The sequence below is a fragment of the Chiloscyllium plagiosum genome, unplaced genomic scaffold (genome assembly GCF_037043375.1).
Source record: "Chiloscyllium plagiosum isolate Xiang-an unplaced genomic scaffold, Cpla_swu_hap1 HiC_scaffold_5, whole genome shotgun sequence".
NCBI lineage: Eukaryota > Metazoa > Chordata > Chondrichthyes > Orectolobiformes > Hemiscylliidae > Chiloscyllium > Chiloscyllium plagiosum.
This window is the reverse complement of record NW_028270143.1, coordinates 17,881,868-17,906,020: the sequence shown is the minus strand read 5'-3', so window position 1 is coordinate 17,906,020 and position 24,153 is coordinate 17,881,868. Positions and strand designations below refer to the sequence as shown.

The 24,153-nt window shown below is 42.1% G+C and overlaps 1 protein-coding gene across 1 annotated transcript in view; it reads right to left on the bottom strand.

Annotated features, from left to right (window-relative positions):
- Positions 1–3,511: 3,511 nt before the first annotated feature.
- Positions 3,512–24,153, bottom strand: part of irx2a (iroquois homeobox 2a) — a 99,149-nt gene continuing 78,507 nt past the window's right edge. Inside the window, exon 5 of the mRNA XM_087986821.1 lies at positions 3,512–3,530. The gene's annotated coding sequence lies outside the window, so the exon portion shown is untranslated. The remainder of the gene's footprint in view (positions 3,531–24,153) is intronic.

Below are 24,153 nucleotides of genomic sequence, written 5' to 3'. Positions count from 1 at the left end.
CTCCCATAATCCAAAGATGTGCAGGTTAGGTGAATTGGCCACGCCACATTACACATAGCATTCAGAGATGTGTAGGTTAGGTGCATTAGTCAGGAGTAAATGTAGAGTGATAGGGGTAGGGGAATGGGTCTGGGTGGGTTGGTCTTCGGCGGGTTGGTGTGGGCTTGTTGGGCCAAATGGCCTGTTTTCACACTGTAGGGATTATGTTCTATGATGAATTATATTTATTTAATTTTATTCATGTGTACATCATTATTTGTTGAAACGAAGGAATCGGAAAGCTAAATATACTGGCACACCTCCATTCACACAATTGGATGATTACATGGGAATTCGGGGTAGTTCTTTGTGTGGAAGAAATGACATTGTACATTCTTAATTCCTCTTTATTGAATATCAGTGTGTAGTGGGGCCATACTCACCATTCTGTGGGACATCGCGGAACTTTCAGGCTCAGCTGGCTTTCCTATCCCTATATTGTGAAGAAAATAATCTGAGATTACACTCAGTGGGATAATTGAGAAGTTGAAGCCCTATAAAGACTCTGCTAGCCAGCATCTTCACACAGGCCCACATTTAAACAATACCAAGAACAGCCTTTTGACCCCTCACTTTCTAGCAGTCTGATTAGATGGTCTCTATTTTCCCCTGTCGCATGCAGGAAGGTGGATCCTCCCATTTCTCACTTGCACTGCCAACCTTACCCCATGTCCTTCTTTTGGAGACTTCTCTCCTCATCGCTACCCTACCTTCATCAGTTGCAAGCCATTTTCCTGCTCGCCTCCCCTCCTATGTGGGATTACACTAGGAAAACAACTGAACTCTGGGAGAATCACACAAAGCTAACTTTTGTTCTCCTCCAACAAACGTGAACCGGCTGCCAAGAGATTCTCATGCACTGTTAACCTGAATTGAATTTCTTGTCACATGTGGGCACAGTGGTTAGCACTGCTGCCTCGCAGCGCCTGAGACCCGGGTTCAATTCCCGCCTCAGGTGACTGACTGTGTGGAGTTTGCACGTTCTCCCCGTGTCTGCGTGGGTTTCCTCCGGGTGCTCCGGTTTCCTCCCACAGTCCAAAAGATGTGCAGGGTCAGGTGAATTGGCCATGCTAAATTGCCCGTAGTGTTAGGCAAGGGGTAAATGTGGGGGTATGGGTGGGTTTCGCTTCGGCGGGTCGGTGTGGACTTGTTGGGCCGAAGGGCCTGTTTCCACACTGTAATGTAATCTAATCTAATCTAATCACATGTAATCTAATCTAATGTACTGAGGCACAGTGAAAAGCTTTGTCTTGTGAGCAATACAGGCAGATCAGAGAGTTAAGTAGCATAGATAGTAAATAATAGGTAAACAGCAGCAAAAACAAAAACACAGGTACAGGCGAATTTTAAGAGTTTGTGATTCCGATCAATTTACTGTGAATGTAGGGCCTAATTTATAACAATAAAGTTTTACACAAATATTCATCACGTGGATATGTATTACATGTGGGAACTGGTCAAAGCATGGTGTGAGGCTCAACATGCCACTATTATGCCCTGACTTTATCTCTGCATCTTGTCCCACTGTTGGGAAGTCAGAATTTTACTTTCTGCCTCATTCGGTCACCCTGAATACAACACTTCCTACTGTTCTAACATTCCCACTATCCTCAGCATCTGGGGGCAATTCAAATTTCTGCATCTGCATTAACCTGCAACCTTCTGGGTGAGCTGCTTGCTGCAGGTCAAATAAATATATTGTAAACTTCTCCCATTGCACATGTTTGTCAGGAAAAGGATTGCATGTATGCATTTCATTATTTCTCATTCAAAATAGGCAAGATAAATATCTATTATTGATTTTTTAAAAAAATCTTGTATGTTACACATGACGAAAATATTGTTTGATTGTGTTAACTGTTTCAATAGGTTGTGAAAGTTGCCTGTGGACTCCAGACCAGAACTTAATTTGTGAGGCGGTGAGTTTTTCTCCAAGGTCAACTCACCCATTATTCCTCTTCAACTTCCTCAGCACTTCCAAGGAAAATCACACCAAAGTAGTCGTCGATTTTTTAATTCACTGATGCACTGCAATTTAATTTCATGGTCATAATCTTATGTTATCACCATCATCAGTGTAAGGGTAAGGAGGTATAAGTAGTGCATTAATGTTCTGGTAAATTGTACTAAATGGTGCTAAAACTATTTGTGTACTTTGGAGTTGTGGGTAGTATAGAAAGTTGTCAAAGGATACAGTGGGATATAAATCAGTTGCAGATATTGGCAGAGAAATGGCAAATGACGTTTAATCTGGATAAGTGTGAGATGCTGCACTTTGGGAGATGAAATGTTAAGAAAAAGTATACAGTTAATAGCAGGACTCTGAACAGCATTGATGTACAGAAGGATCTTGGGGTTTAAATCCAAAGCTCTTTAAATGTGGCCACACAAGTAGATAGGGTGATAAAGAAAGCATGTGGCATGCTTGGCTTTAATGGTCTAGAGATTAAGTGCAAGAATCAGGATGTCATGTTGCAACTTTATAAAGAGTTTGGTGAAGCCACAGTTAGAGTATTGCATTTAATTTTGATCAACAAATTACAGGAAGAATGTGGAAGCTTTGGAGAGGGTGCAGAAGATGTTTATCAGGATGCTGCCTGTATTAGAGGGTATGAGCTCTAAGGAGAGGCTAGAAAAACTTGGGTTGTTTTCACTGCAGTGGTGGAAACTGAGGGGAGACTTCATAAAAGTCTATAAAATGAGATGCATAGATAGGGTTGACTGTCAAAATCTTTTTCCCAAAGTTGAAATGTCTAATAATAGGGGGTATGCATTTATAGTGAGAGGTGGAAAGTTTGAAGGAGATGTAAGGGGCATGTTTCCTACACCATGGTAAGAGTCTGAAATGTGCTGGTGGTGGTGTATTCACATATGTTCGGGGCATTTGAGGGACCTTTAGATAAGCACATGTGTTTGCAAGGAATAGAGGGTTTGGACCAAGAGCAGGCAGAAATAATTAGTTTAATTTGGCATCATGTTCAGCACAGCTACCCAAAGTATCTGTTCCTGTGATATACTGTTCTAAACTTTTTCACTTCATATGAGGGGCTAAACTGGATACCCCAAAATAATGAATTGGTAAGGGTGTGTGGGGGTGTTAGGATTGTAAAGCACGAAATTCTTGTATTCAAATCAAAGTGATGCAGGAAGCATGCACACTTTCTGATCCCTACTAATTATAAGTGTGGTGTGGAGCCCAGACCTGCATGTTCTGCTGAGTGACCGCATGCCTCAGCAGGGAACCCAAGTGGTATGAAGCTAGCATTATTTATAACTGGCTTGCACAATACCTAAAATCAGATAGGATGACCTAAAAGCAAGGTGAATTCTAGCTGCAACAGAAGCTCGAACTAATTACAAATGAGTTGAAAATCTGCAAGGACATAGAAATAGTGGAACAGGCCAGAAAGCATCCTCCAAGGTTCTTGATTGTAGTGATGGAGTAGAAAAGTCCTCTACCTATAGACAGCCAGTACAATCTCCAGGTAAATCTAGAGAAACAAACAGAACATACATGCGTCATGGCCAATGCCAGCAGTGTGTCTTGGATGCAGTGTAAAGGTTTACTAGCCTTTATAAGTGCTGTCTTTGTGTCACATCCTTTCAACCGCTCCATTCACCACACTGCCTTCAATTGCCTATGAATAATCTCCATCAACCATGGTACATATATCACATTCATTGGCTCACCTCATCTCAAGCACCTGGCACAATTGCTAGCCACAGAATCTCACTCATGGAACAGGCTCAAGGGGCCAAATGACATCCTGCTGTTCCTGTTTCTTTCGTAAGGTCTTATAAAAATTACAATTTATTCAACAATGGCAGGCGTAGCCCTCAAGTACATTGTATCATTCCAAACTCTCCTTCCTCATGCAGAACAAGGTGATTTATTATATCCTGCAGCAATAGCCAGTTAGCTGAGGAAAGCTGCAACTGGTCATTCTCACTCTCAAGGAGGGAAAGGAGAACTGGGGTAATTGAAACAGCTGTCCCTAATACCATGGCTAGTATGGGAGATGAAACCATCGAGGATGATGGTTATATTCCTGCCCCATCCACCTTTGTGCATTCCACTATCCCTTACCTGCAATCTGATGTGACCCATTGGTGGCAGATGATATTACATTGCGATCTTTGTTTTCCCCCTCTTCCCTGAGCCCACTTTTGCTCTTCTGCTTCATAACGCCTGGGACCTGAGTTTGAAGCCAGCCTCGAATGACTGTGCGAAGTTTGCACATTCTCCTGTATCTGTGGGGATTTCCTCCAGGTGCTCCAGCTTACTCCCACATTCTAAAGATGTGCAGGTTTAGGTGGATTAGCTATGGTAAATGCAGGGTTATAGGGTAGGGGGATGGAGGTGGGTCTGGGTTGGATGCTTTTCAAAGGGCTGGCATGGACTCAATGGCCTGAATAGCCTGCTTCCTCAATGTAGTATTTCTATGATTCTTCAGATACCAAAAATAATTCCTGGTTTGAAAAGCTGAAGTCCTAATAGGAATCACTGCTCAGTTCCTCATGGTGTTTGTCTGTTAGAAGCTACAATAGAGGCACAATCTACCTGTGGTGAGGCAGTGGCACAAATGGCCTGGAACCAGACCAGAGGAAAGCAATACTCAACTCCCAAAGGGTGGGGTCACTCATGATCTCGGTTTGGTCCCAACAGTGGAGTCCCGGATTCCCTAGTAAAATCCAGCTCTGTGAAAGCTCAAACCAGCATCATACAGTTTCCTTTTGTTGTTATGCAGGCTCAAACTGCTGCCATCATGGGTGTGAATTTGAATTCTTACCGAGATGTTAGTCCTATTACAGCAGTCCAATTGTCTGCTCCACAGCAGATTGCTAAGATTGCTGAGGCACTACTTTGGAGAACTGTCCAGACCTGCTATTCTTTCTCAGAATAACTGTGTATATGTGACACCGCTAACACTCTGCTAGTGCTTTTTTGTTTTTTCAGTCAGCCAGCTACTCCAAACTGCTCCAGCCCATGCAAGGCAACGCAGCCTGAAGCCACACCTTCAAGACCCCCAGCTGCTGGAGGGTGTCCTGTAAAGTTTTCTGCAATCTCCCCCACTGAAGGTAGTCTTCCACTCTGAAGCCACACCTTCAAGACCCCCAGCTGCTGGAGGGTGTCCTGTAAAGTTTTCTGCAATCTCCCCCACTGAAGGTAGTCTTCCACTGACCCTAATGTAGTCACTTGATCACACTGCTTACCAGTGGAGAATTTCCATAGCACATTACACCCCTCCTCCCTTTGTAAGCAGCTTCTCTCTTTTGCTATCTCTGCACAATCTGCCTCTCATGCTCTTGACCAAAGGGGGCTGTTACAGTAGACCATATGAATGATAGAATGATATTTCCCATTGCCCTTAAGCAGTAACTAATACCTTCCCCACATTCTGCACTATTTTGTGGTTTTCATTAAGATGTAGGTTAAGTACTAACTCTAAACATCCCAGTACTTTCTCACAAACAGCCAGTAGAATGTAGTAAACATTTAATTTTCAGTTTGGATAATGGCACATTAAAATTGTGCTGATGGGGTTATTCATCACATTGCAGAATATATTTAAGTGAACACGTTAACAAGAGAGGTGAGGTGCAAAACAGTACGGTTGGCATCAGATTTGCTTTACATGTTGACTGAAGTCACAATATACATAGTTAACCAATCTGCTTTAATGCCCTCATGAAGTTGACATTGAGCACGTACCATGCTTGAAATGGGTAAAAATGTTGCAAATACCAGGTTGCTTTGAAAATAACACGTGTATCATTGAAATTACAGTCAACACAAGACTTGCAAAAGGAGCATGTGTAATCGGGCAGGGCTTTGGAAAATCAGAATTGAGTCATGAGAATTCACATATCCTTTTCCATGAGTTGCTGAACCACATTGGAGAAATGTGACCAGCCTACCCTTTTGATTGATGGATAATGAATCAGATGATGAAACTTGGAGGGAAGTGGAACAAATATGCCTTTCAGTTTTGTTTCCGTTGATCCATTGATGAAATCAAACAACTCTGAGCTTTCATATTAAAAGACATTTGCCTGAGCTTGAAACAGTCATCAGATCCATCTGTGTCTGTGAAGGGAAAAAGTAGGTTAATGTTCTGGGTGTAACCCCTCCCAAAGGAGTCACCACTATACTTAGATTGAAATTGGCATGAACAAAAATAATTAAATAGGAAATTTTCTGGTTTTGGTATTTCAGGATAGTCTCATTGAGCTGCAAGACCTGGATCCAGTTAGATGGTCTCTTATTTATAGTACCCTCTGTCTGAAATGTTCCTGCTTGAGAGAGGCCTGCACGGAATTGCTTACAAGCAAAAGTAAAACTTCCCCCTTGGCTTTTAAAATTTAAATAGTTTGAGCTTGCATGCAGGAGTGTCCATGATCTTTAAACATTATAATGAATGTGTGGTTCCTTTATAAAATAAGCACTATATGAGCCAAGTTTGACAGAACATGCCTGCCACATTCCCCATAATAGACCTGCAGGGTTAGTCAAACATCTGCCACATATTTCAAGTGGCGGTAAGGGTCTCAATTTTATTTTTGTACCCTAAGGACTTTCCAGGCACCTCCATAGAACATCTTAGGATCAAGTCAGACATTTGTTTACTTTTTGGACGATTGAGAGAGGCAAGAGAAAAACCACGAGGCTGTAAGATGTACTAAAACTAAATTTAAATTTATTGTATTTCTGAAGTACATGTTTAGGTATTTTTGTACCTTTATTTGGTTTTTAAGTGTCATGAAGTTCTTTTCGATTGTCTATATGCTACTACTGTGTTTAAGGACTTTTAATAATAAGTGAATAATGAAATAAAGCAGAACTATCACACAAAATAACCTCTTCAACATTCTCCCCAGACAGCATAAAACTTTGACTGTTTTGTTGACTGGCAATATGGCTCAGCAGGAATTGAAGTTTGTGCAATGGCTGGCACCATTTAAAGCTAGGCAAAAGTGAGGACTGCAGATGCTGGAGACCAGAGTCAAGATTAGAGTGGTGCTGGAAAAGCACAGCAGGTCAGGCAGCATCCGAGGAACAGGAAAATCGATGTTTCGGGCAAAAGCCCTTCCTAATTCCTGATGAAGGGTTTTTGCCTGAAACGTTGATTTTCCTGTTCCTTGCATGCTGCCTGGCCTGCCGTGTTTTTCCAGCACCACTCTAATCTTGACCATTTAAACCTAACCAGCATTACCTGCAGCTAGATTGCTCTTTTCATTAGAGAGGTGCAGTCAGGCTAGAGCAAGTGCTGGAACTGGTTTCAGCAGAGAGTGCTAGTAAGGGGGGAGCACTGCTCTATGATGGAACTTCACATTCCGCATCTTTCAAGATTCTCTGACAATATGCTTAGTGCTTCAGTGATTGTAGTGCACAAGAGGAGAGAAAACATCTACCTACAGGCTCAGTGGTTAGCACTGCTGCCTCACAGCACCAGGGTCCCAGGTTTGATTCCAGCCTCGGGCAACTGTCTGTGTGGAGTTTGCACATTCTCCCCGTGTCTGCGTGGGTTTCCTCCGGGTGCTCCGGTTTCCTCCCACAGTCCAAAGATGTGCAGGTCAGGTGAATTGGCCATGCTAAATTGCCCATAGAGTTAGGTGCATTAGTTAGGGGGAATGGGTCTGGGTGGGTTACTCTTCGGAGGGTCAGTGTGGACTAGTTGGGCCGAAGGGCCTGTTTCCACACTGTAGGGAATCTAATCTAATGTAGGGAATCTAATCTAGAAGGCCTAGGTTTGAGTCCCACCTTGACCTAAAAAAGGGGCAGCAGGTACATGGGAACACCACCACCCGTAAGTTCCCCTCCAAGCCACTCACAGTTCTGACTTGGAAATATATCATCTTTTCTTCAGCATGGTTCAAAATCCAAGAACTCCCTCCTAACAGCATTATGGGTCAACCTACACAAAATGGCCTGCAACTGTTCAAAAAGGCAGCTCACCACCACTTTTGCAAGAACAGTTAGGGTTGGGAAATATATGTTGACTGAACCAGCAAAGCTCACCTGAATGAGTAAAAAAGATGTCTTCAGAACCAGTGGCCTGCTCAGAAGGAGACTGTATGATGAATGGCTATAATTGACAGAGCAAGGGCCAAAACACTAGTTTGTACCACAATTGCAGTATTGGTAAAATTGGTAAAGTACATTTAAGCTGGGAAAGAAGTACTTTCAAAGATTCTAAAGACAGAGTCTAATTGAAGAAAACAGAAGATTTCTGATAAATAAAAAGAACTTTAAGCTTAAATAAATGAAAACTTTGCAGCATTACCAAAATACAGAGTCTAAAAGCTTCAGACAAAGATACAATTATAGACTCTTGTTATGACTTACCAGTGGTCTATCTTCTTTTGCTGCTCATTAAATAGGCCCTTAGACTCAGCATTTCAAAGAAATCGATGGCAGCACTGTACCCCAAATGAAAGCCACCATGGTGAGCATCACAATATTTCACAAGTGCAATTCACCAAAGAAGCAGAGACATCCAACATCCCTTGCTTCCATAGGGATATTTAAATGACCACGTTTTCCACAGCAACGATGTAGGAACAAATGATATCTTGTAATAAAATGAATTTACATTTAAAAAAAAATGTATGTTCTTGTCTGCAGACATTAAAGCTCAGTCCTAACCTGAAGCAAGCAGGTTTCTGGCGAGACCCAGTTCATCATACGCGTCAGACTAAGAGAATGAATTGATTGTCAAACATTCCAAATTCATTAAGTGGGAAGCAAGAGGGGAAATTGCAGAACCGTTGGCAATGATCTTTTCGTCTTCATTGTCAATGGGGGTGGTACCAGGAGACTGGAGAGTGGCGAATGTTGTGCCCCTGTTCAAAAAAGGGAATAGGGATAACCCTGGGAATTACAGGCTAGTTAGTCTTACTTCGGTGGTAGGCAAAGTAATGGAAAGGGTACTGAGGGATAGGATTTATGAGTATCTGGAAAGACACTGCTTGATTAGGGACAGCCAGCACGGATTTGTGAGGGGTAGGTCTTGCCTACAAGTCTTATTGAAATCTTTGAGGAGGTGACCAAGCGTGTGGATGAGGGTAGAGCAGTGGATGTAGTGTACATGGATTTTAGTAAGGCATTTGATAAGGTTCCTCATTGTAGGCTTATGCGGAAAGTCAGGAGGCATGGGATAGTGGGAAATATGGCCAGTTGGATAGAGAACTGGCTAACCGGTCGAAGTCAGAGAGTGGTGGTAGATGATAAATATTCAGCCTGGAGCCCAGTTACAAGTGGAGTTCCACAGGGATCAGTTCTGGGTCCTCTGCTGTTTGTAATTTTTATTAAAGACTTGGAAAAGGGAGCCGAAGGGTGGGTCAGTAAATTTGCAGACGATGCGAAGATTGGTGGAGTTGTGGATAGTGAGGAGGGCTGTTGTCGGCTGCAAAGGGACTTAGATATGATGCAGAGCTGGGCTGAGGAGTGGCAGATGGAGTTCAATCCTGTCAAGTGTGAGGTTGTCCATTTTGGAAGGACAAATAAGAATGCGGAATACAGGGTTAACGGTAGGGTTCTTAGTAAGGTGGAGGAGCAGAGGGATCTTGGGGTCTATGTTCATAGCTCTTTGAAAGTTGCCACTCAGGTGGATAGAGCTTGTAAGGAGGCCTATGGTGTATTAGCGTTCATTAGCAGAGGGATTGAATTCAAGAGTCGTGAGGTGATGTTGCAGCTGTACAGGACCTTGGTAAGGCCGCATTTGGAGTACTGTATACAGTTCTGGTCGCCTCACTTTAGGAAAGATGTGGAAGCTTTGGAGAGGGTGCAGAGGAAATTTACCAGGATGTTGCCTGGAATGGAGAATAGGTCGCACGAGGATAGGTTGAGAGTGTTAGGCCTTTTCTCATTGGAACGGCGAAGGATGAGGGGTGACTTGATAAAGGTTTTTGAGATGATCAGGGGAATAGATAGAGTAGACAGTCAGAGACTTTTTCCCCGGGTACAACAGAGTGTTACAAGGGGACATAAATTTAAGGTGAAGGGTGGAAGGTATAGGGGGGATGTCAGGGGTAGGTTCTTTAACCAGAGAGTGGTGGGGGCATGGAATGCGCTGCCTGTGGGAGTGGCAGAGTCAGAATCATTGGTGGCCTTTAAGCAGCAATTGGATAGGTACATGGATGGGTGCTTAAGCTATTGTGGGCCGAAGGGCCTGTTCTGTGCTGTATTGTTCTATGTTCTATGTTCTATTAAGCTAGCCTGGTCCTCGACAACTTGGAGGTGCTTTCATTCACCCTGCACCCCAAAGTTAGAGAGAGCGGATTATAGTCACAAGTCTGTTGATGTTGATCACTGAATGAGTGAACTGATCTCACCTCACCGCTAGTTTGGATCAAAAATCTTATTAAGAAAAGTTAGGGAAGTCTGTGATACTGGATAAGGGTGGTTTTCTGCTCCAAGTCCTTCATTGTCTTTGCTTTGTTTTGACTGGGGAGGTACCACAATAGTCTATAGAAGAGGCACTGTTCTTAGCTAACAAGATTTATTGCATAATAGCAATAGGTATAACTACATTCAGTCAGACATAATAACTAGGACAATAATGTAGAGTTATTACCCGAATTCCAGATTTTTATTGAATTCAAATTCTATCTTCTGCCACAGCAGGATTTGAACCTGGATTCAAAACGTTCCCTGGGTTTCTTCATTAATGGTCTAGCAAATGTGACTCTGACATTACCTCATCAGTGCTGGAAAAACTCAGCAGGTTCAGCAGCCGCTGGAGAGAAAAACAGTTAATATTTTGCACCCAGTGACCCTTCTTCATCTCTGACCAAGGGTCACTGGGTTTCAAACATTAATTCTATTTTTGTTTCTACAAGAATGACTGCGACCTTGGGTACAGATACAGATGCTGTCTTGGAAAACTAAAGTATTTGTCTCTGGCCATAGTGTGTGTGACCTCAGTAGAATGGGTTACATAAACCCCTTTGGAATCACTACCTATACAACAAAATCCATGAATAATATGGCATATTTTTATTATACTCCTTGTACTCAAGCAAAGATTTCTAGTCATCAGTCAGAGTAAGATCTAATTGCATCTCTTGCTCTGCAAAGTTATTTGTATGTTGTAGCATAAGGTAGCTTAATGATTAGTGTTTTATTTCATCTCACTAATTGTTTCAATCTGCCTTTGAAAAAAGTGGAGAAATACACGTCTGGATGTCATGATACCATGTTAAGATCACAAGGTGGTCCTACTGTTATATCCCCAAGGATACACCATTATATGATTGATTATTTGGCAGTACTGGCACACTTCTGAGCATAGGATATTCAGACAAGAACAGGATAACACAATGCAATATTTAAGGCAGACGAAAAACTTACTTGTAATAATTGATTGCAGCTTCCTCAAATATTGATTTATACTTTGCGAAAAGCAATCCTAAATATTTTAAATTTGAAAGCAAAGTGATCAAAAATAGTGGAGTAGACTTTAAACTTGTCAGCAGTTGGATGTCTGTTATGTGAGTTGTCTAATTTCAACTTCTATTGACAATGAAAATAAAAATAAAATGGTTCCTTGAGCAGGTAGTCATTATTTAAACCATTGCTATGGCCTTCAAGAAATTTTAGTTGATTCATTGTCTAGTATTATTTCACAATTCAACAACTTGGAAAAATAAATTAAAATTAAGCTACTTGTAAACTATGTAGAGATAAGGCAATTTAGATTTACTGGCTTTCCTCGATTACAGCTAATTAGACAGCATTCTCAGTCATCGTGTATTGCAAAACACAATCTTAACATTTGTATAGGGATTGTAAACTTGGACAAGAAATGGCAATCCCTGGTGAATTCAGTAAAAGGAGATCAATGGTACTATATTTTATATAGTATATAATCAGTGCACCAATTCTATCCCCCATTCATAATTACTATCCATTGAATACTCTGACAATCTTCTCTATAACTTCATTTCTTTATTTATTGTTGTGTAGTGACATGTAACTTTTTGTTTCTCCCCTCACTGATACTGCCAGACCTGCTGCGTATTTTCAGCATTTTTTTGTTTCTTATCACTCTTGTCCTTGACGTATTAGGAGACATGTGAGTTATTTGCTGCAGATGGAAAGCAACTCATACATATTCAAAGGTCAGGAACCAATGTGCATAGTGCCAATCACATCAGAGGGAAAAAAGACTGGCAACACATGGACTAAAGGCAAGAGGAGGCAAAGCAAGATAGGTGTTTCTTTTAATGTTTTGTTGGTTTCCTAGTAGGCAAATTGTGATCAGGAAGGCTTGTTCAGATCCAGATGGAAACTTTGGGACATCCATCTTCAGACTCTCCTAATCTTCCAACAGCAACCATCTCTTAACCAACCTTTCCAATGTGATGACATCCTAGATGCACAGAAATTTCCATAAATTGTAACAGTAGTACAATTGTAAAATTGTGACTTACTCCATTTTATCCATTCTGTTCTATTCTGTGGATCTATGATCTATCACAAGCGATGTGGCAAGATTTTCATTAGGTAGCACTGAGGTGTCAATTGATAGACATTAATGGGTAGCACAGTGGCTCAGTGGTGCTGTGGGGTAGTGCTAACCAGAGACCCAGGTTTGATTCCAGCCACAGATGACTGTCTATGTAGTGTTTGCACATTTTCCCTGTGTCTGCATGGATTTCCTCCGGATGCTCTGTGGAAGGTTGGAGTTAACTCAATGTGCTGAATGGCTTGCTTCCACATTTTTCATAGAATGCCTACAATGATTTAATGCCTTGTTAATGCCTCAACTTGCCTTATTGATACTCAGACTTCGATCTTGCCAAACAAGCTTGACATAGGGAAAACTCAATAAGGAAACCAGAGCATGTACCTGTCAATTCAGCTCACCTCTTGCTCTGAATGACCTCCAGGCTGGACACTGAGCAATAATATCACTGGACATGATCCACAGGCACCAACAATATGTACCCTTCATGTACATGCATTGACATTCAGCATCTTGACAATCATGCATCTATCTGATACACTCGCAGGCCACTTCAGCAGCACAGACAGACATTTCAGGGCCCAACAGTAAATTCATTAGAAGGCTGCAGTAAGGACACTGTGCACGGACAGACACCAGCTCACAGAATGGATCAGGCTGCATCCTAGGGCTGCTCACATGCTCTCATAGCAGTCACTTATTTCACATCTACCTATATTCTTGCACCATCCGTGCTAAGCATTGCCTTGCTATGCTGTGCCATTCTGTAAGGCCTGTTTAGCACAGACATACAGACAGGCTGTTTGTTTTGCTTAAGAATAATGGAATGTCCTGAGTTCATCTTGGTGAAAGGTGCACTCAGATGGCAATGTGACAGAACTGTGCCCATTCTGGAGCGGGAGCTGGGGGCTGCAGGAGTTGGAGGCCATTCTCTCCCAGTGGCTGTGAATGTTCCTGCAGGGCACTAAGCTGGGAGACTGTCTTTTTCCAGGATGTGATCTGTGTGGAATCTGTCATACAAGGTCAGTGCTGCAGTCAAGACAGTAGGACTTTGGAAACATAACTGAGTTCCCCCAGATGCAGGGTGCCATCTCGCTGCTCATTTGCAGCACTGAGACAGACATAATACCAACACTAGAATTCACCAGCAAGAAAGGATTCAATCCATTAATGGGCAAGTCATAGAGTCATAGAGATTTACAACACTGAAACAGATCATTCAGTCCAACTTGTCAATGCCGACCAGATATCCCAACCTATCCAGTCCCATTTACCAGCACTTGGCCAGTATCCCTCCAAACCTTTCCTATTCATAAACCCATCCCGATGCCTTTTAAATGCTGTAATTGTATCAGCCTACACCACTTCTTCTGGCAGCTCATTCCATACACGCACCACCCTCTGTGTAAAAGAGCTGCCCCTTAGGTCCCTTTTATATCTTTCCCCTCTCATCCTAAACCTATACCCCCTAGTTTTAGACTCCCCCATCCCAGAGAAACGATCTTGTCTATTTATCCTATCCATGCCTCTCATGACTTTATAAACCTCTATAAGGTCACCCCTCAGCCTCTGACGCTCCAGGGAAAACAGCTCCAGCCCATTCAGTCTCTCCCCATAGGTCAAATCATCCAATCTGGGCAACATCCTTGTAAATCTTTTCAGAACCCTTTCAAGTTTCACAACATCCTTCCAATAGGAAAGAGACCAGAATTGCACACAATATTCCAAAAGTGGTCTAACCAAGGTCCTGTATAACTGCAACATGTCCTCCCAACTCCTATACTCAACGGTCTGACTAATAAAGGAAAGCATATGCAAGTGATGTGTGATCATAGTTAAAATTTCCTGGAATTGTGTGCCCACTACTTTGGCAGCAGCAATAACATATATACGTGCCAGGGCTCTCTTGGATACATTATTTTTGAGGGTCCAGAGCTTCACAAGGCTGGTTAATAGCAGTTAAGGGCTACCCACTGCAACCAGGTGCCCTACTTGACAATGTCCACTGGAAACCTGCAAGTTGCTGTTGCAGACAAAGTAACACTGATTTAAGGAGTGTTCAAACACGATGAAGCTAAGAACAGGGAAGGTGTGTAGCATGTGTTTAAGTAGCAATGAGAGTGACAGAATTGGGTTTTGCATTCAAGGGAGTGTGGGCCATGTTCCATAATAATGTCGCTTTGTGACTGCTGTGCCTTAATATTGTCAGTGAGGAGCAATACGAGATTGTCAATGCTTGACCAGGTGCAGAGTGGCCTTTCAAAGATGGCTTGGACACAAGGGATTCAGTGGGTGAATATCCACTGAGTGGCAAATTGTTTCGGGAATGACATGTTAAAGATGGGATAGAAAGTGGATGTGAGAGATGCTAAAGGATCACGATTGGTAATTAATGCAGCGAGTTTCATGTGATGGAGTATACGTGCTAGGTCTTCCAATGAAAAAGCCTCAAATTCCTCCATTCAAATTAGCCAAAAAAAATTGTAAGATTCAACCCAATGTCTCAGAAGCTACTGAAAAACGGAATTGAATTTTCCAGTTGAAAATTGACTGTCCCCCCTCCATTTCAAAAGAAGGATTTAAAAGGTCATGGTTACTATCTCCATCAGCACAATGAAGATGGATTGTCAAATAAGGTCTTTCACTGGCATGTTGATGGGATTTCAATCATCTCCTCAATAGCATATGAACCACCTCAGCTCCGAACCATTGTGGACACACGGGACACATCATAACTGTCATCTCATAATTGCCACCAGCAAGAAAGGTTATTCAAAACTTATTAATCCATAAGGGAGGTTATTAAAATATTATTATTACATGAGAACCCAGTAAGGCACCTGGGATAAGCAGTAGAGAAATCATCACCAGCAAGAAGAAAGAAATCCGATCTCCAATAGGTAGTCATCGCAACCACTGAAAAGAGCAGCACATTTGTTTTCACTTGCAAGATTATATTTCCTTTCATATAAAAGTTCCTGTCATTCCTCACTGGGGTAACATGTTAGAAATCAAGCCGTGCCATTCAGAGTTGTCACAAAAGTTAGAGATTTTAATAAATACACTGAATTCTCCAATTTACGTACTTTCTATCACCTTGAGTCTAAAAAAAAGGTCCAGGTTACTATAGAGTCATAGAGGTATACAGCACGGAAACAGATCATTCAGTCCAACTCGTCCATGCCAACCAGATGTTCTAACCTAATCTAGTCCCATTTGCCAGCATGTATATTCTAAACCCTTCCTATTCATATACCCATCCAGATGCCTTTTAAATGTTGTAATGGTACCAGCCTCCACCACTTCCTCTGGCAGCTCATTCTGTACATGCCCTCTGCGTGAAAAAGTTGACTCTTAGGTCACTTTTATACCTTTCCACCTCACCCTGAAACTATGCCCTCTAATTCTGGACTCCTCCATCCCAGGGAAAAGACTTTGTCTCTTTACCCTATCCATGCCCCTCTATGTCGTCACACCTCAGCCTCCGACACTCCACAGCAAACAGCCCCAGCCTATTCAGCCTCTCCCTATAATACATAACAAGAATCACTATTTATTACAGATACTCTAGCTACAGGTAACTAATGATGAACCATCATTATATAACTCTACTAGATAAAACTTTAATCCATTTATAATCTCCTCCTTTCACATGCATGCATGCATACATACATCTCCTCACTGTGGTGCCAAGATGTTTCGTTGACTAATCAGAATGCTGCTTCTCAATTGGTTCGCATCTGATGTTTCAACCTGCTCAGCTACCAGACAGCCAGCCATATAGTTGATAGCAGGCAGACGGCCTTTGTCATCAATAACTGATCAATCATCCACAGGCCAACCAGATTCTTGCTGCAGGATGAGTCACCATTTCTATGTAGCCTTGGCTCTAGCTTGTCGAGAATGCACGGGTGGCACAGTCGCTCAGTGGTTAGCATTGTTGCCTTACAGTGTCAGGGACCCGGGTTTGATACCATCGTCAGGCAACTGTCTGTGTGGAGTTTGCACATCTCCCTGCGTCTGCGTGGGTTTCCTTCGGGTGCTCCAGTTTCCTCCCACAGTCCAAAGATGTGCAGGTTAGGTGAACTAGCCATGCTCAATTGCCCGTAGTGTTGGGTGCATTAGTCAGGGTAAATGTAGGGAAATGAGCCTGGGTGGGTTACTCTTCGAAGGGTCAGTGTGAACTTGTAGGGCTTAAGGGCCTGTTTCCACACCGCAGGGAATCTAATCAAATCAAAACTTCTCTTACTACCATTTGAACTAGCAACTGAGTAAACAGCACTTACAATGAGTAGCAGGATGCTTCCTTTCAAAGAGATATGCAGTAGTCTTTCAGCAGACCTTGGTTCTAAAATGGGACTCTTCCCATTTCAGTCCACAATCAAATATACAGGAAAATAAAAATATAATTTTTACAACCCAGAAATTTCCAACCTTCATTATTTTCAAAGAACAAAGAGAAAGAAAGCTGTGGTCTTGCAAAGCTTTTCATCTCAAAAAAGCTTTTTATGGGCGGCACGGTGGCACAGTGGTTAGCACTGCTGCCTCACAGCGCCTGAGACCCGGGTTCAATTCCCGCCTCAGGCGACTGACTGTAAGAGTTTGCATGTTCTCCCCGTGTCTGCGTGGGTTTCCTCCGGGTGCTCTGGTTTCCTCCCACAGTCCAAAGATGTCCAGGTCAGGTGAATTGGCCATGCTAAATTGCCCGTAGAGTTAGGTAAGGAGTAAATGTAGGGGTATGGATGGGTTGCGCTTCGGCGGGTCGGTGTGGACTTGTTGGGCCGAAGGGCCTGTTTCCACACTGTAATGTAATCTAAAATGTAATCTAAAAAATCTAATCAAAGAACATTTTAGGAATAAGTGACTCACTTCTTGAAACTATGTCAATCTAAGAGCATGTCTTGTCTTTAGAAGTCAACTTATTTCTATTTATGCACGTCGCTTGCAAGACAACAATCAATTAATTTTGTTGGGTGGGAAAGTCAAGAGATCGGAATGTAAAATTCAGATTAGCTATGATTTAATTGAATGAAACATTTAATAAAGGCTAAATAACAAACTCCTGCTGTACATAGAAGGAATCCTATAGATATACGGCTGAATGACCAACCCAAACTAAATCTACTGAGAGCTGGCAGAGGTCCTGCATTTGCTGGGAGACTTAGAACCATATTACTGTTACTTGAACTTGGGTTGTCTGTAAGCAGTGTCTTAAATTTGGGAAGCCATTTTCAGTTTCTGCTTGAGACCTAGTTTCAGTCGCTCCTTAGCTCAGTTTTAACTGAAAACAGCAACTCAAATTTATCTCCTGCGTTTCCATATTGATGTAAAAACATTCAGAGCATTTCAAGGTCTGCCGTTGACGGTTTGATTCATATTCAGGCCATTTACTACTTCAATGAATGGCATGAGCTAAATGTACTAGTACTCAAAATGTAATCTTCAAAGCTTTGAATAATGTCACATTTTTTCTAAAATGTCCCAACTGCATTGGATGGCCACCAAACAAACACTGATAATTAAAGAGGCAAGTGAAATAGTACCATAATTGGTGCTGTATTCAGAAAAGAGAGGTAATCAGAAAATATGCCATAATGAAATGAATTCATTACATTGATCAATATGGGATATAAAAAGCAAAGTAATTTGGTGATTATACACAACAAATGTACAATGTTGAGTACGCATGCAATGTAGCTTTGCTATAAAATATATATTTTCAGAGTAAATTACTGTGTTTATCCTATAAATATAATTCATGATATGCTATTTCACAAGGATACATGCACACATAAGACAATAGATCTCATTACTGTTCTATAAGGAACTCTTTAGGCAGAGGAGAACGGGTTGACACATTTGGTCAGAAGAATACTATAAACTTAATCATACTGGAAATTCAGGAATAATTTTGTCAGAAAAAGTACACAAATTGCAATTGTCTCAGGTTAAGGCAACACGATTAATCTGATTTGACAATTACCAGAATGTCTAAAACCAGGAGGTCTATCCAAATTGAAATAATAAAATTAGAGGAACCCAGGCTAGACTTAAAAGTGTTTTTTTTTAAAATGAGAGTTATATACTTAACACAGATGTGAAAACAATCATTCATGCTATTGACTGGCCCAGACCTGCCAATTGTTCAGTATATTTGTGATGTGCATTGAACAATACTACTGGGTGATGTAGATGACCTTTTATGTTGTTGGCCTTTTATTTAAAGAGGGTTGGGTCATGCTGATCAGAAAATACCCCACCATAAGTGGACAAGTGTTTATTAATTATATGCAAGGGTACTCATGCGAAACATTGGGAGCATCCTATACTGTACTGGAATGGGAGGCCCCAGTTCAAGTCCCACCTAGTCCAGAGGTGGGTGTACTAACATCTCTGAACAGTTTTATTTGAAAAATAGTTTCATTTTAAAAAAAGCTACATGCAAATAAGTGAAGCGTCCTCTCAGAATGGTTCCTGCCATTTTATTATTGCAAGAACAGCCTATTGTTTCAGGTATCCTAAATTCAATGGTTGGCAATAGACAGACCCAGAAACTCTGCGAATAAAATGTCTGCCCAAGCATTCAAGGTACACTGCTTTACATAGCCCCTGGGGAGGGAGCTAGATGTTTTTAATTAAAATAAAACATTTGCAAGCAGTACAGAGGCTGCTTGCCTTCAGATGTGTGGCAAGCTTCCAAGACCTGCTGTGTCAAAACTCCAGAGACACCACTGCAACTATTAATGACCTTGCGATTTAACATCAGCCAGAGTCAGGGAGCATTCCTTGACCAGTGAAAGTCTTATTCTCTCTCCAACTTGAAGATATGTGACAAAAGGAGTAAGGCAGAAGCTTAAAGTGGCATCTTTAAAGAGTCTGTGCGATGTGACAGAATCTGGAGAGAAGTCCAGTGAGGCGCATCTTGACATTGAAGTCATTGCACCCCCCTCTATATGCTTTTACAAGCAGCATGGACAGATTGTCACTGGTCAACGGTAAGTTGGTCATTGACAGTACACGGCAATTGACCCTTGGCATGATCCTAGTTGAAGATCCAACTGGCTTCATTAATGTGTTTCAGTTGAGATATTACCAAGCTCTCCAAACAAGGTAGATGGCAGGAAAACTTGACATGGAGATCGTTCTCATTGGTTTCTCATTGGGTTTAGCTCACCACTTGTTCCAGAAGACCTCCACATTTGATGTTGGACAAATTACAGAAGATGAAAGTGTGTGGCACAGCTATATGTTTGTGTAAGTGATGGAATGGGAAGTATTCCAAGTGAATGAGCAGGTAGCACAGGACCGTGCAGGGTTCGTGATGCAATGGGTTGGGTTGAGTGAGATCGAATGGGGAAAATATTGCAGACAGTAGTCAGTAGGACATGATCCTTGGTGGGAGGTGGTGTAGTAGTTGAGATCATGAATATGAGGTCTCAGAGAAGATGGTGGATGGAATGGAGAGGTATTGATCTTCGACACGCTGAGCTCCAGACAATTGAGACTGCTGTAACCTGAGTGGTAGCCTTAGTTCAATCTGATGTAATATAGCCCTAAGATAAGGAAAGATCACAAGTATTATGACACAGGTGGAGGCCATTCAACCTATTCTATCTAATCCAGCTCTTTGGATGATCTATTGAAAATTTCTAGCTTTTATTCCACCTCATTGCATATTATTTCTAATGAAATAATCACCCACACCCTCTTGGATGGGTTCATGCCTGTGCAGCACGCTGTCCAGCAGGAGCTCCAAGGACTTGTGGTGTAACACGGTGGTTCAGTGGTTAGCACGGCTGTCTCACAGTGCCAGAAACCCAGGTTCAATTCCCACCTCAGGCAACTGTCTGTGTAGAGATTGCACATTTCCCCCGCGTGGGTTTTCTCCAGGTGCTCCAGTTTCCGCCCATGATCCAAAGATGTGCAGGTTAGGTCAATTGGCCATGCTAAATTGCCCATAGTGTTCAGGGACGTGTGGATTAGGTGCTTTAGTCAGGGGTAAATGTAGCATAGGGGAATGGGTGGGTTACTCTTTCAGAGGGTTGGTGTGGACTTGTTGGGCCGAAGGGCCTTTTTCCACACTGTAGCAATTCTATGACAGTGTGGTGCTGATTTGCCTTCTGTCTGCCCATGTCCTGTGCAAAGATCAGGAAGTGTACAGGGCAACTTTGGACTGACAGTTCTTGTCAACTGCACAGCAGCCTTGAAAGATGGCACTGGCACCTGGACTGCCACTCAGTTTCAGGATTGTCTATGTAGTGAGTTGTTCTGGAAATGGTGCATGATCAGATGTGGTGGAAATCAAATGTGATATGCACCTAAGGAGCAGGGACAGCACCTAAAGCAACGTGTATGGTACGATTTGGTGAGAAAAATCACTCAGCCTTGTGGCAAGAATCATTCCACTGAATTTAGTATGATTTCAGTTAACCAAAACAAAAATACAGTCCAGTCTTAGTATCTTGAAAGCCAAATGACTGATTAGCAATGCAATAGTAAGGTAGGTGGATCAATAATCTGAGTCAAACGCTCCTATAGGCTGCTGAAGTGCAATTGCGCCATATTTTTTGGAAGGATTTTCATTGACAGGCCTAGCAGGATTTCTCACCCTATTTTCCAAACTCACCTCATTCCCCAGCCCATGATAGCTCTTAAATTCAATTCTAACTCCATCTTACCAAGTGCTGTTCCTGGAACAACTTACCACAGCCAGGATATTCTGGAATTACCTGCCATCCCTTACACTAATGCCTCTTTAGAGGCCTGTTGTGTAGGCCTGTTGTGTACCCATACAAAATCTCAGTCTAGACCTGCCCTGCATGGTTCCTGACAATTGCTTCAGACATGATAGACAGAGGGAAATTTGTGGGCAAGAAGCTGTAGATGCTGCTGGCTAGGACGCTCAAAAGGCAGAAACTTTTCTTCCTACAATGACAATGGTGAAGGCAAGAACACTATTACCATGTCAGTCTGGTCTGAGGCTGCTGTCCATGTCAATGTAGACTCGGTGTAGTTTAGAGCAATGCAGAGCAATTTAGCTGTGCCACCCACTTTAATCGCCCTTAATATCTGCTTTTTTGTTTCTTTCTCACTCTAGGGGATAACAGTCCCCAGTATGGAAGAAAGAGTGAGGTGGCCCAATGTATCCCTCATCACCCCTTAAAAGGAGAGCAAGTGGACTGCGACTGGGTGAGGCATTGCCATAGAGTGGGAACAGATGACTGTTGTCCCAAATGCTTTGCTTAACTCTAAGCATAAATATTGATATTTACTTCCTTTTTACAGAGGACAAGGCCTTCTATAATGAATACAAGTAGATTTTCTCTCTGCACAGGGACAAGTGGGTGTGATTATGGGTCAAGCAAGTATGGAGATATGAAAAGCATTTGGGAACCCAGCCCTTCTACTTGTTTATAGTGTTAAATATTCTGACACCCTGAGTGGATGACAGGGACAAGCAGGGAGGATGAGTAAAGTGACCACAAAATCCATGGTGCAGTATGCCATTCAAGTCAGAGAGGGAGAAAAGCAATACAGTAATTCTCATCAGCTGTTCCTCCATTTGAGGATGACACTGACTAGGCTCAAAGAACAAAGAACATTTACAGCCCAGGAACAGGCGCTTTGGCCCTCCAAGCCTGAGCCGATCCAAATCCACTGTCTGAACCTATCGCCCAATTCCTAAGGATCTGTATCCTTCTGCTCCCCACCTACTCGTGTATCTGTCCAGATGCACTTTAAATGATTCTACTGTGCCTGAAATAGTGCAGGGGCAGAATTAAAGCCTCTTCATGCGTGCATCATTTGTAACATGAGAGATCAATGAAAAGTACAAATAAAAATAAGTCATTGTCAGATGACACAATTATGTTGACATGGATAAATGTTGATCAAGCCTGAGAACAGAATAATAAAGGATCGAATATTTTTGAAAGAAAGGAAAAGGAGGTGGGGTAACTGTGAAAGGAACAAGATCAGTACTGTAGTGAGAAATTATCATGCCTCATCATGCCCATTTATCAGGATATTGCCTGGGCTTGTGAGTTTTTGCCTTGAATCTTCATGTGACTGACAGGCTGATTTTCAACACACGAATCTTTGAGCACAGAGGCAATATGTTTCAAAATAGGTGTTCCCTCTAGTTTTCTTACTGGCTTCACAGGCCTCAAAGACCATACATGGAAGTGACCATAAGACCATGCCACGATCAGTGTGCTGACGCCAATCGCTCTGTTTGGAACACTGAAGCAGCTCTGCACATGTAGCTTAGAGGAACATTGCCCATGATGTTCAGGGTTCTGGAGTGCAGAATTCCTTTTATTTTCTTCTCTGCAATTGCAATGAATCATCGTTAAGACATTGTGACAAATAGTGTTACCAAAGTCACTGGACACAAACTGCAGCTGTGGTAGAAAATAATATAGTTATCGGTGTAGATAATGTTCTCTGCAGCTGGGAGAGAGAGTCCCAGAGGCTGACTTGCCTGTCCAGTGCCAAAGTTATGGATATTTCCTCAGGCTGGAGGGGATCATTAAGTGGGAGGGGAAGCATCCAGCTGTCATGATCCATTAGTTACTAATGTTCTAGGTAGAACTAAGAAAGATGTCCTGCTAAGAGCAGCTACAGGTTAACTAATACAGAACCACAAAGTAATAATTTCTGCATTATAATTAGAGCCATAAGAAAATGGGCACAAGATAATTAAGATCTGACAGTTGAATACATTATTCGCTGATTGTGGCAGCACAAATGAATTTTGAATTATTGGACATAAGCAGTAGTACTGGGGAACGAAGGGGTTATTGGTTTGGAACAGACTTCATTTGGACCGGTGTCCTGTCAATTGAATAACTAAGGATTTAAACATTGGAGGAGCAAGTGTTCAGATAAGGGGTTTTTTGATAAGTTTAAAGAGAAATCTCAGGGCGATAGCACAAGATAGCGAGATGGGCAATGATAACTCAAGTATGACAGGAAGGGGCAGAGCAAATATAAGAGTGCATCAGCAAATAAGGTTAGAGTAGGGAGAAATGGTGCAGGGACAAAATTAAAGCCTCTTTATGCATGCATCATTTGTAATATGAGAGATCAGTGAAAAGTACAAATAAAAATAAGTGGTTCTCGGATGATACAATTATGTTGACATGGATACAAGTTGATCAAGACTGGGAACAGCATAATAATGGATCTAATAATTTTGAAAGAAAGGAAAAGGAAATGGGGTAACTGTGAAAAGAACAAGATCAGTACTGCAGTGAGAAATTATCATGCCTCATCATGCCCATTAATCAGGATATTGCCTGGGTAGTTAGTTATAAAGAATGATTGGACAAACTGGTGGTGTTTTCATTGGCGTAAGGGAGACTGAGATGTCTATGCCCCTCATAACTTTATACAAGGTAAACGGGTACAAGTTCTCCCCTTGGTGGAGGGATCACTGATTGGAGGTGTAGATTTAAAATAAGGGGCAGGATGTTTAGAGGAGATTTGAGAAAAAATGTTTTACCCCAGATGGTGGGAATCTAGAACTCACTACTTTGGAATGACATTCTTTGAAAAGAAAAACAGGAAATGACATCACCAACCCAAGGAACCCTAAGCACAAATAAAAAGCAGGCCATACCACCAGTGCTTCACCGGAGGC